Source organism: Bos indicus, chromosome 1 (assembly GCF_029378745.1).
Source record: "Bos indicus isolate NIAB-ARS_2022 breed Sahiwal x Tharparkar chromosome 1, NIAB-ARS_B.indTharparkar_mat_pri_1.0, whole genome shotgun sequence".
Taxonomy (NCBI): Eukaryota; Metazoa; Chordata; class Mammalia; order Artiodactyla; family Bovidae; genus Bos; species Bos indicus.
In genome coordinates this window covers 71,360,811-71,373,443 of record NC_091760.1, presented here as the reverse complement: position 1 = coordinate 71,373,443, position 12,633 = coordinate 71,360,811, and the positions used below count along the sequence as shown (strand labels likewise).

Genomic DNA, 12,633 nt, shown 5'->3' with positions numbered 1-12,633 from the left:
CCAGTCCTTAAAAAATATTTATTTATTTGGCTGCACAGGGCCTTAGTTGTGGCATATGGTACCTAATTCCCTGATTAGGGATTGAACCAGGCCCCCTGCATTGGGAACCTGGAGTCTTAGCCATTGGACCACCAGGGAAGTTCCTGGGCCAAATTGTATAAGTTGAAATTTAACAAGGAAAAAGTCCTTTATTTAGGTTCAAAGAACTAACTGTGTTAATGTAAACTGAGGAACTTCTGGCTTAATGACAGCTCATGTAATAAAAAGGTGTTGGCTACAGCTGAGTATGAGCCAACAATGTGTAGCACAGTGGTCATTAAAAAAGTTAATGCATCTTTAAGGTGCCAAGGAAAAATGAGATGAGCACTGTATGGGCCTCTGGACTGGTTAGACTACACCTAGAACTTCATTCAGCTCTCGGTACCATGTTTCAGCATTTTGACACTTCTCAGCACCCAGAGAAGGAGAGCCAGGAAACTGAGGGGACCAGAGACTGTCATGCAAGGATAACCAGGGGATCTAGGCTTGCTTTCTCTGGAGATGAGAAGATGTAGGGACGTGGGACTTGTCTTTAAATGCTAATTGCTCTTGTGAAACAGAGGAAATAGGTCAATTGGGTAGTGTTCTAGGAGAAGCTTCCTAAGCAGTGGCTTATGCAATGAAAAGAAGCTATCCCAGTTTTCAGGCACAGGCACAACTGTTGGTTTTGCAGCATTTGTCCTCTCTTTTTCCTATAACAGCACCCAGATTTCCTTTGTGAAACCATTCTACCCCATTTGTCCATGGTTCCCTGGTGGGCATATGACTCAGGCTTAGCCAATCTGAGTGCTCAATCCGTTGGCCACACCAGCCTGCTTAGGGTTGGTCATGTGACCCAAGCCGCATCACTGAGTGTCTATCCCAGGCATACTGGTGCAACGACTGGGGAGAGAGCCTCTCCTTTCATTAGGATAGTGAAGCTGGTAGGATAGAAACCTGGAGGTACTGGAGGCCAGCTTGCCAAGGTGGGAAAGGAGCCTGCCTGATCATGAAGTCAATACAGGAAACAAAGCCAAGAAATGGAGACAGAAAGATTTCTGCTGGTACCGTGTGCATGCCTGGATCCACGTTTGTGAGGCCTGAAGCTTGTTTGTGACATGACACAGTACAATCCCCTTTATGCTTTCATCAGTTTGAGTTGAGGTTTGGTAATTTGCAACCAAGTGTCCTAACATATCACAAGTGAGCTGCAAGAATAGCAAGCTGTCTGATATCGTATAGAAGGAATTGTAATGGTTGACATTTATTGAGGATCTTCCACGTGTAGAAATTGTGGTTGATTTTTATTTCAAGTTTAACTTTGAATAGAGTTATGTTAATACTTGCACATAGTTTAGCAGTTTTAAATAGCTCTGTGAGACTTTTGAAAAGCCATTGTCTCTTGCAGCTCAGACCCAATTTCCGACTCTTCAGAGGCAATCACTTTCAACTTTTCAGCTAATTCTTTATCTATTGACTTTTCACGATGAAAGATGAGATTTAGCTTATTTTTGTTCTTTCTACCCCCACCACACAGCACACTTCCCATTTCTCCTTCCTTCCTTTCCATTTAGGTCTGTTGTTGTGTTTTGATCAGTATTCACTGTTTATATTTCGACTTTGTAAACGCTCTTCACAGCCTATTAGTATACTATGATTACTTTTTCTTGCACACTGTTTTGTTTTTGCTAGAGTTAACAGTTGTCTTACATTTTTCGTTTGCTTAGTTGTCTGTATACTTGTTACTGATTCAACCCCAAACACCCATATGTGCAAATCTGTAGTCGATATGTTCAGAATGCTAGGTAGTCAATCAGTGGCATATTCCTTGGTCGCCTTTCTAGCTGGGCTCCAGTCTGGACCGGTTGCCCTCTTTGGCCACAGCCTTAGTTTACTCTCTCTTTTTGGCAGAGCACACCCTCAAGTAGTCTCCTGAGAAATGGGGTTCATGGGAGTTAAAGATTTGGGATCTTCTTGGGAAATGTTTCACGCTCACATTTAATTGGTGTAGCTTAAGTATCATTTCCCTCAGAATTTTTTTAAGTCTAATTTGTCTTCTAATCTTACTATAATTACTCCAGCTCTCTATTAGTTACTATTTATATGGTATGTCTTGTCCATGCTTTTACTTTCAATAAAAAGTCTTTTTTTTTTTTTCATTTAAATGTTTTTATTTATTTGGTTGTGCTGGGTCTTGGCTGCAGCACGAGGATGTTTAGTTGTGGCATTCCAACTCTTAGACGCAGCTTCCCTGGTGACTCAGATGGTAAAAGCATCTGCTTGCAATGCGGGAGACCTGGTTCAATCCCTGTGTCGGGAAGATCCCCTGGAGAAGGAAATGGCAGCCCACTCCAGTATTCTTGCCTGGGAAATCCCATGGACGGAGGAGCCTGGTAGCCTACAGTCCATGGGGTCGCAAAGAGTCAGATAGGACTGAGTGACTTCCCTTTCACTTTCAACTCTTAGGTGTAGCATGTGGGACCGGTTCCCTGACCAGGAATCAAACTTGGGCCCCTGCATTGGGAGCATGTGTGTGTGCTAAGTTGCTTCAGTCATGTTCGACTCTTTGCGACCCTATGGACTATAGCCCTCCAGGCTTCTCTGTCCATGGGATTCTTCAGGCAAGAATACTGGACTGAGTTGCTGTGCCGTCCAGGGGATCTTCCTGACCCAGGGATCAAACCCACATCTGTTACGTCTCCTGCACTGGCAGGGGGATTCTTTACCACTAGTACCACCTGGGAAGCCCCTGCATTGGGAGCATAGAGTCTTAGCCACTGGACCACCAGGGAAGTCCCCTCCCGAGAATTTTGAGATCTTGTTCTCTTGTGTTCTGGCTTTCCAGAGTTAAGTATTGAGAAGGTGATGCCATTCTGATTCTGGATCCTTTGTATGAAACCCGTTGGTTTGGTTTGGTTTGGTTTTGCTTCCTCAAAGCTTGAAGGATCTTCTCATTGTCTCCAGTGAGCTGCCCCAGCAGATCTGAAGATAAATGAGTTCCCAAGGAGCTCCAAGGCCAATGGAAAACACAGGTGCATTGGTTATCTATTACTGTGTAACAAATTGCCCCCAAAGTTAGAGGCTTAAAACCATAAATATTTGTTATCTCATGGTTTCATTGGATCAGGAATCTGGGCCCAGCTTAGCTGGGTGTCTTTAACTCAGAATCTCCATTCCAGAACCACCCAAGTGGGGATTCCCTGGCAGTCCAGTAGTTCAGAGTCTGCACTTTCACCGCAGTGGGCTTGGGTTCAATTTTTGGTCGAGAACCTAGGATCCTGAATGCCATGTGGTGCAGCCAGATTAAAAATGAAAACAGTCAAGTGACAACTAGGGTGGCTGTCATCTCAGAGGCCTGACTAAGGGGGGAATCTGCTTCCAGCCCATTCATGTAGCAGTAGCCCCACCTCAAGTCATTACTGACAGTTTTCCAGAGACATCCATTCCTTGTCACATATGCCTGTCCATAGGACCACTCCATGCTGGGAAAGACTGAGGGCAGGAGGAGAAGGGGGTGACACAGGATGAGATGGTTGGATGGCATCACAGACTCAGTGGACATGTTTGAGCCAACTCCGGGAGATGGTGACGGACAGGGAAGCCTGGCGTGCTGCAGTCCATGGGGTTGCAAAGAGTTGGACACCACTGAGCGACTGAACAGCAACAACAGGACCACTCCAGAAAGGCAGCATGCTTCCTCCAGGGCGAGGGCTTTGACAGAGAGAGAGAGAGAGTGAAAGATAATCCGTGGCCCAAATCAAACATTCTTTTCATATCCAATTCCTGAAGTTACCCTTCTGAGACTGACTTTTGCCATATTCTTATCATTAGAAGGGGGCCTGTGAGCCCAGTCCACACTCAAGGGGAGAGTGTTGCATAAGGAGAAGTGCCAAGCGGCAGAGGTCACTGAGAGCCGTCCTATGAGCAGCCACCTTCCACCCAGGCAAATGGGTGGTTAGAGCACGTGTGACAAGTGCCTAGAGAGGTGAGTGCTGGAGGAGATCAAGGAGGGCTTCCCAGAGAAAGAAGCTGTTGGTTGAAATGTGACAGATGAATAGGAGATATCCTTGGTAGACCAGGGGGCAGAAGGGCATCGCAGGCAAAGAAAAAAACATGTGCAAAAATCAGAGGTGTGAAAAGGCTTGATGGGTTCTGGGAGCAACACGGCAAAGCTTGGAGCAGAGAGCTGAGATGCAAGGCTTTCCCAAGGAGTCCGTGCTTTATCTTAGAGGTCAGGGAAACCATGACGAGCTTTCCAGGGTGTGAGAGGAGCAGGTTTGTGTTTTAGGACACTCTCTAGGTGCTGACTGAGTGGGAGGGCTGGAGGAACAGAGGTGGGAGGCAGGGCACCAGTGAGGAGGCTGTGGCAGGTGTCCAGGTGAGTGTGGGGATGATGATCTGGGGTGAGGTAAATGTGACCAATGGGACTTCTACAGTGTCAGTGAAAAGGGATTCAGGCTGTCTGTGAGCCAGATGAATGGAGGGGGTGGAAAGAGGAGGAAGCAGGTGTAGATGGAGGGAGTTGTTGCCCAGTCTGAAGCCAGTTGACTGGTAGGCAGACAGTGAGCAGTCAGGGTCTTTGCTCCTGCATTGTAGGAAAGTTGGCAGGGTGGGGTGATAGCCTTGGGAGGCTGGGAAGAAAGGTCAGGATGGAGATGTCAGTGCCATTTAGGGTCCCTGGTTTGGCTCCAGGAGGTCCACCTTAAGTCCTGCTGATGCCTCCTTCTCCACACCTCTTGGAAGGCTGCCCACCCATGGCTTGGCACTCCAGACTGCCCAGCAGCCTTCAGAGCTAGGGCTACCTTTGCCCTTCTGAAGTTCATGGAAGACCTTGAGGCTTTGAACTAACAGCCTTATCACCTCCGCTTTCCCTACATGACTGTGGGCAAGTGAGTCATGTTTCAGTCTTCTGTCTATAAAGTGCGGGGGTTGGACCAAGCTGCTCCCCATCATTCCTGCCCGCACTGACTTGCTGGGCCCCCTCCCTCACCCACCTCTCTGGGCTCCGTGGGCTCCAGGTTGCTTCTGCAACATGCATTCCGCTACCCTCATGGCTGCCTCCTTCCCTCCTTCCTTCTGCTCGGGCCTGCCCTGAGGAGCCCAGAGAGGCTGTAATGAACTCTGTTTCTCTTCCTTCTGCAAACATTTTCTAAGGTTTGGTGTTGGAGCACTTGCATGCTAAGACCAGGATGTTCTGCCTAGAATCTGCCCAGTACACCCTGAACTGTCAGCCTGGCAGAGTCATCCAGAAGTCATATAGTCCATCCCCTGCTCCAGGCTAAAGTACTTTATTTACTAAAGATAATTTTTAAATAGATACAAAAGAAAAATCCATACCTTCATGGTAACACATTCATATTTTACAGATCTTCAGTGATGAGGTTTTTTGATGGAGATAGCTGAAATTCTTCAGGGAGCCATAATAGTAGTAGTGTGGTCACTCAGTCGCGTTCAACTCTTTGCAACCCCATGGACTGTAGCCCGCCAGGCTCCTCTGTCCATGGCATTCTCCAGGCAAGAATACCACAGTGGGTAGCCATTCCCTTCTCCAGGGGATCTTCCCAACCCAGGGACTGAACCTGAGTCTCCCGGATTGCAGGCAAATTCTTTACCCTCTGAGCCACCAGGGAAGCCCTAGAAGAGAATAGAACTGCCCTCTAAGGGCTCCTGGAGAGAAGACTCAGACTGGGTCCTGCCCCACTCACCGTCCCCTCTCCAGAGGGAGGCTTTCCTACCAGGGCTCCTGGTAGGCAGGGGCCTACCAGGCTGATTAGACACAGCCCACACCTGCCTTGGCCCAGAGCTGTTGTTGCCTTTGGCACCCAGAGGGCCTGAGGATCTTATGTAACTGCTCTTGGCCAGACATTCTGGTTCGGCAGGTACAGCCTGCAAGTTAAAAATTGTTCTAAAAATGCAATGCAGCTGCCTAAACACACAGCCCTGGAGGAGGAGGCTGGCGGGCAGAGGCCCCAGTCTGCAGAAAGATGTATTTTCCATGGGGACTTTGGGCCCAGTGCTCTGACACCAAGAGAAGCATCAAACTTGGGGACCAGTGGTGCATGCCTGCTCCCCAGAGATAGATTTTGTGGCTTGACACCCTCTGAGCGGTTCTCTCTCTTGGCCATGCCATGCGGCATGTGGGATCCTAGTACCCGACTGAGATGGAACCCGTGCCCCCTGCAGTGGAAGTGCAGAGTCTTAGCCACTGGGCTGCCAAGGAAGTTCCTGAGTTTTCTTTAGAGCCTACAGTGTCACCCTCTGCCTCTTCCTGTGAGAAGCCACTCTGGTCCCACCTCCTCAATAATCCCTTCCGGTCTCTGTCTGTGTGTGCTTCGGGGTCTTGCTTTTTGTTTTTTTCTGATGTCTTTTTCCCTTTTCATGCTTTTTAGCACCTCCAGCCTCCCTCTGCTTCTTTTCTGGTCCCTTTTCTTCTTCCTTTTTCTTTTTCTCCCTCCTCCACTCCCCTAAACCCACTATGTAATGAAGATGGGAATCCCTTTCCCCGCTCCTCAAACTTTGTGCCCTTCCTAAGTCCCTGGAGATTGTCCTGGTAGAGGGAGGCAGCCTCTGGTCCCTCCAGCTGTGACACTGGGCAACTCCCTTCTCGTCTCTGGGCCTCTGTGAAGTGGGGACAATAATATACCCCTTATTCACTGCTTCTCAAAGTGGTTGTGAAAATCAAAAGAGGTGACCTTGACTTCTGTACCCATATACAAGGGCTTACATTTCCTTCCCTTCAGTTCATTTGTCACAAATTTATTTAGCACATTTGAATTGCCAGGCATTGTGGTAAGTTCTGGAATATGTAAGGAAAGACACTGATGGAGTGGGCCCTGAACCTGCTCATTAAAATAACATGCAGAGCTGCAGAAAAGATGAACTCCCCACCTCCACCCTGACCTACAGGTCAGGGTCTGCTGAGATGGGGCCCAAGGAGGCAGGGGTAGAGTCTTTGTTTTTACAACTTCTTACGTGAGCCCAACCCTCAGGCCTGGAAACCAGTGCGCTGGTGAGGGGAGGAGCTGAGGGTGGGGTGGGCTGGGAGGAGGAAGGACAAAGCCAGAACCCAGGTTGGGAAGACTTAGATGGGCCAGAATGAGGATGGTGAAGGAAGAATGTAGAAGAAACAGGTGATAGACCACCACGAGGGCGTTTTCTCCTGCCTCGTGACTAGGTTTACCCATGTACATCTGTTGCCAGACTGGCCAGCAATTAAATGCCTATGATGGATTCTTTCAAAAAGTAATGAAAAGAGTGTTAGTTGCTTTGTCATGTTCGACTCTTTGTGGCCCCATGGACTGTAGCCCACCAGGCTCCTCTGTCCATGGGATCTTCCAGGCAGGAATACTGGAGTGGGTTGCCATTCCTTTCTCCAGTGGATCTTCATGACCCAGGGATTGAACCCGGGTCTCCTACATTGTAGGCAGATTCTTTACTGCCTGAGCCACAAGGGAGATACAGTAGTTCTAGTAAGTTCTTCATGATGGTGGCTTTCTCTCCTCTGAATATTTTATAGGATATTTTGCTCACAGATCTGCCTTCCCCTCTTTGTTTTGTCTAGAGGATCATTCTAAAAGTCGGGGCAAGTTTTCTACTTTTTTCTTCTTGTGTGCTTATAAATAAAAAAATAAGATTTGTTTCCTTAAATATTGGCAATATTTATTCTGATGTTCATGAAGATGTTACTAGATTTTGTTGCCTGGGAATTTAAACTTCTGCCCATTAAGAAATGAACAGTTAAAAAAAAAAAAAAACATAAAAATCTAATGCCTCCAACCTTGATGATTTCATATACTTAAAAAAAAACTTTAGAAGGATCTTCTAGGAACCATAATCTGATGTTCAGCAATTCCTTCATTCTACTACAGTTTCTTTTTTTTTCCCTGTTAAATTTAAAGTTAAAATGAAAATCTATAATTTTTAAATGTTAACAATGACTTTGTTCGATGATTATCTGAGTAGCCAGGCATTGTTGATGGTAGGAGCAGTGAACAAAACAGATGACAATTCTGGGAGAGTTGCGGTCCAGTTGGGGAGGGATAATAAGCCAAATTAACCAGATGAAATAAGAGCAAGGTTAGTATGGTAGATAATAATGCAAAGAAGAAAAAAACAAAAATCAGGGATGAGAAATACAAAATGAGAATCAAGGAGATGAGTTTGAGTTTTAGTTAAGACACCCTGGAAGACCTCCTGAGAAGATAGCGTTTGAAACTTTTCATTGCAGAGCATTTCAAATGTATGCAAAATTAGAATGATAAAACGAATACCTACCAACCTAGACAGCTTATTGAAAAGCAGACACGTTACTTTGCTAACAAAGGTCCATCTAGTCAAAGCTATGGTTTTTCCAGTAGTCATGTGAGAGCTGAACTATAAAGAAAGCTGAGCACTGAAGAATTGATGCTTTTGAACTGTGGTGTTGGATAAGACTCTTGAGAGTCCCTTGGACTGCAAGGAGATCCAACCAGTCCATCCTAAAGGAGATCAGTCCTGAATATTCATTGGAAAGACTGATGCTGAAGCTGAAACTCCAATACTTTGGCCACCTGATGTGAAAAACTGACTGATTGGAAAAGACCCTGATGCTGGGAAAGACTGAAGATGGGAGGAGAAGGGGACAACAGAGGATGAGATAGTTGGATGGCATCACCAACTCAATGGACGTGAGTTTGAGTAAACTCTGGGAGTTGGCAATGGACAGGGAAGCCTGGTGTGCTGCAGTCCACGGGGTCGCAAAGAGTTGGACACAACTAAGCGACTGAACTGAACTGATACATCCATTACTCAATTTCAGCAAATATTTAATTTTGCTAACTTGGTTTTATCTAATTTTCCCCAATTTTTGTTTATTTTTTTGCCCCCCCCCTTTTTTTTTTTTGCCAGGGGCTTTTTAAAAGCAACTCTGAGATTTCACATTGGTTTTCTTATTAATGCTCCAGTAAGCATCTTAGGGCTTCCCCACTGGCTCAGCAGTCAAGAATCTGCCTGCCAGTGCAGGAGCCGCAGGAGCCGCATGTTCAATCCCTGGATCCGGAAGATCCCTTGGAGAAAGGCATGGCAACCCACTCCAGTATTCTTGCCTGGAGAGTCCCATGGATAGAGGAACCTGGCAAACTACAGTCCACAGGGTCACAAAGAATCGGACACAGCTGAAGTGACTTAGCACAGCACACACACAAGCATCTTAACTGGTAAGTTCATTCTAAAAATTACATATTTATCCTGCTTTTACACACCCCCCAAAGTTAGAAATAATCCCCTAATGTCATCTAATATCCAGTCCATATTCTCCCTTCCCAGTAGATTCAATAATATCTTTTTACAGTTGGTTTTGAAAGAGGATAATAAAGTTTAATTCTAAGTGGTGACATATATTTTAAGACTTTATTTTTCAAATTTTCAACCATGAGCATATATTGCTTTTATAATTGCTTTAAAACATAATTTTGGGGGAAAAAAAAAAAGGAATAAATGACAAATGAGAAAAATCTTGCAGCAAATAAGACAAAAATTAGGTTCCTAAATAGCATCAAGACTGATAATAAACAAAGAACATGAACTAAATTTCTTCCAAGAGGAACTTAATGGTAAATAAAACCATGCTGTACCAGATTTAATTAACCATATTCAGACATATTAACACCAATACCAAGCTCTCTGCGGAGTTGATGAGGACTGGCTCACAGGCTGCTGGAAAAGTGAATATTGTTACACTGGGGAAACACCATAGCCGTAAGGGATTAGAAGGCTATAAACAAGAGAGGGATAAATTGGGAGACCGGGATTGACATATAGACACTGCCATATATATTGAATAAAATAGATAACAAGTAAGAACCTACTCTATAGCACAGGGCACGCTACTCAATACTCTGTAATCCTATATGGGAGAAGAATCCAAAAAAGAGGGGCTATAACTGAGTCACTTTGCTCTATACCTAAAACTAACACAACATTGTGAATCAACTATACTGCAAAAAAATTTAAAACAAAACGAAAAGGCTATAATTGAACATATATTTATCTTTAACTGCAAATGAAGCAAACTAAATATTCAGCAATAAGAAAATAAACAAATTAATGACGGCTCATCAACTTGATGGATGATCAGCCTGCCATTAAACATTTTGTGTGAAGAGTGTAGAATTATGAAGGAACAGTTATGATGAAGTTTTAAGTGACACGCAAAATATAAAATAGATTACAGTAAGTGCAATGATACCAAATGTATGTATTTGGACAAACAAGAAAGACTAGACAGAAAAAAAATAACATTACTGGGTTAGAATGCTGAGATCCTAGGTGATTTATTTTTCCTTTAAAGTGTTTGTATTGTTTTTACAATAATTTTTTAAATATAATTTTAATTTTATTTTTGGCTATGCTTGGTCTTTGTTGCTGGGCAGGCTTTTTCTCAAGTTTCAGTGAGCAGGTAGTCGTTAAGTTATATCCAACTCTTGCGACCCCATGGAGTGTAGCCTGCCAGGCTCCTCTGTCCATGGGATTCTCCAGGCAAGAATGCTGGAGTGGGTTGCCATTTCCTTCTCCAAGTAATTCTTTTTTAAAGAGAGGTCAAGATGTGGGTAAAAATGTGGGGTGACGTGGAAAATATGCTCCCATGATATCTCTTCCTCTGTGGAAGTCTTGCCCTCACCGCTCACACCCTGGGAGAGTCCTAAAGGGAGCCAGTCAGGTAAACTCCATCTCAGCCTCCAGCCCACACTGGCACCCAGGGCACTATAGGGCCAGCCAGGCTGCTACTCCCAAGTGCTGAGCCCACCTGCTTGCCAAACTCTTGATACTCTTTATCTCAGTTTACTACTCACAACTGCTCTGTGAGGTAGGTGCTGCTTTCTCCATTTTCTAGATTGAAGCCTAGACCTATAGAGCATTTGACGACTTGCCTGAGGTCACAGGGTATGGAGCAGAGCCAAATTCAAGCTGCTGCTGTTAGCTTCTGTGCTGCTCTGCTGTGCTCAGTTCTTTGGGCGGCTCTGCCGCATGGCTTGTTGTGCAGTGGAGTGAGCTCCTTAGCCTCTCTGATCTTTCACTTGTAGGTAATGAGACCCACCTCAAGGAGGGCCCCACCTCCCTGGATCTGGGCTTAGAGGTCCACATGCATCTGGAAAGTGTATGTGGACTCCAGGGTGGTGGGACCATCACCTCCACTAACTTGCCTGCGCATTCATTCATTCATTCTATGCACGGCTACCAAGCGCTCTCCCTGAACCAGACACTGTGCTAGTTCTGGAACAGAACTTGGTCCCTATCTAATAGAGAAAGCAGGATACATCAACAGAGAAGTATAATGAAATACTCTCTCCATTCAAATACCACCTGCTCTGAGAAGATATACCAGACCATGTGATTAAAAGTGTCTCTCTGTGGCCATTCATTCTCCCATCGTTCTGGTGTTTCTTCATATAATTTACCACTGTCTGAAATTCTCTGTTTATAACTTCCATGAGGTCAGGTACCTCTCTTGTCCACCTCTGTATTTACCAGGCCAGAGAGAGGTGATTGAGGCTATGCAATGACAATCAGAGGGTCTGAGCCAGAGGTGCCCCAGAGCTCATCTGAGTCAATACTTAACATCTCCAGTTTTTGCATTTTGTAGGGGAAAAAAAAAGACTCAGGGCTTTAGATTTCACGTGTTTTAAAGAGATGTTTTAAAAGATTTCATTTCCTTCAAACTAGCAGTGTATTTCCTATAATTTGACTTAATCAAATAATGACAAGTTGAAGGCAAAGATGAGTACAAAGATACTCATCACCACATAGTTTATAATGGCAAAAAGTTGGAAAAGCATTGTCCAACTGTAGAGGAATGTCCAACTGTATTGGGAATGACCCAATAGTGATTGGGTCATGTGATGGAATAGTACATACTCATTAAAACATATGTGTAGGCCTGCATATATACAATACTGCAAAGTATTCAAGATGTATATGTCATGAAGAACCATGTTCCCAAACGGTATGTTTGATATTTTAACTAGTGGCTCAGATGTTAAAGAATCTGCCTGCAGGAGATCTGGGTTTGATTCATGGGTCAAATAGATCCCCTGGGGAAGGGAATAGCTTCCCACTCCAATATTCTTGCCTGGAGAATTCTATGGACAGAGAGCCTGGTGGGCTCCATGGGGTTGCAAAGAGTTGACACGACTGAGCGACTAACAGTTTCACTTCTTTTCATGAGACAAACATAGGGTGGTTATTTCTGGTTGGTGGGCCTGCAAGTGGTTTTAGTACATTTTTGCTTATTTTTTATTAGAATTTCTGCAATAAATATAAATACTCGGATAATAAAAATGAAAAGAAAATAAAGCTAAATCCCCTCTAGGCTATACTCTGGAGGTAGGGATCAGGAAATATGACCTGACAGTTATGAGTTGAATGAAGGGAAAAGCACATGTAATCCTAGGGTGCAGTATCCCCAGGGGAGGAACTTCAGTCCTCATCCAGCTTCAGAGGAAAGAAAATCCTCGCTGAACATAGAAGGTATTGAAACCTAATCAACTAACTCTAATCAGCTTACTGTTATGTTAGTTCACTACACGCAAAGCTTAGGCTGCCAGGTGCAGGGACTATGTGGCTAGGATGCAAAATTGA

General features: G+C 44.8%; 1 protein-coding gene and 1 long non-coding RNA gene across 2 annotated transcripts in view; one reads left to right on the top strand and one right to left on the bottom strand.

The window, feature by feature from the left end:
• The window catches only part of TFRC (transferrin receptor), a 149,533-nt gene that overhangs the window by 45,788 nt on the left and 91,112 nt on the right, over positions 1-12,633 (top strand). The window lies entirely within an intron of this gene.
• On the bottom strand, positions 1,310-5,820 carry LOC109556181 (uncharacterized). Its single transcript, XR_002180362.2, has 2 exons — positions 5,356-5,820; positions 1,310-3,729 (listed from the first exon to the last, which is right to left on the bottom strand). It is a non-coding gene; the product is annotated as an uncharacterized lncRNA (long non-coding RNA).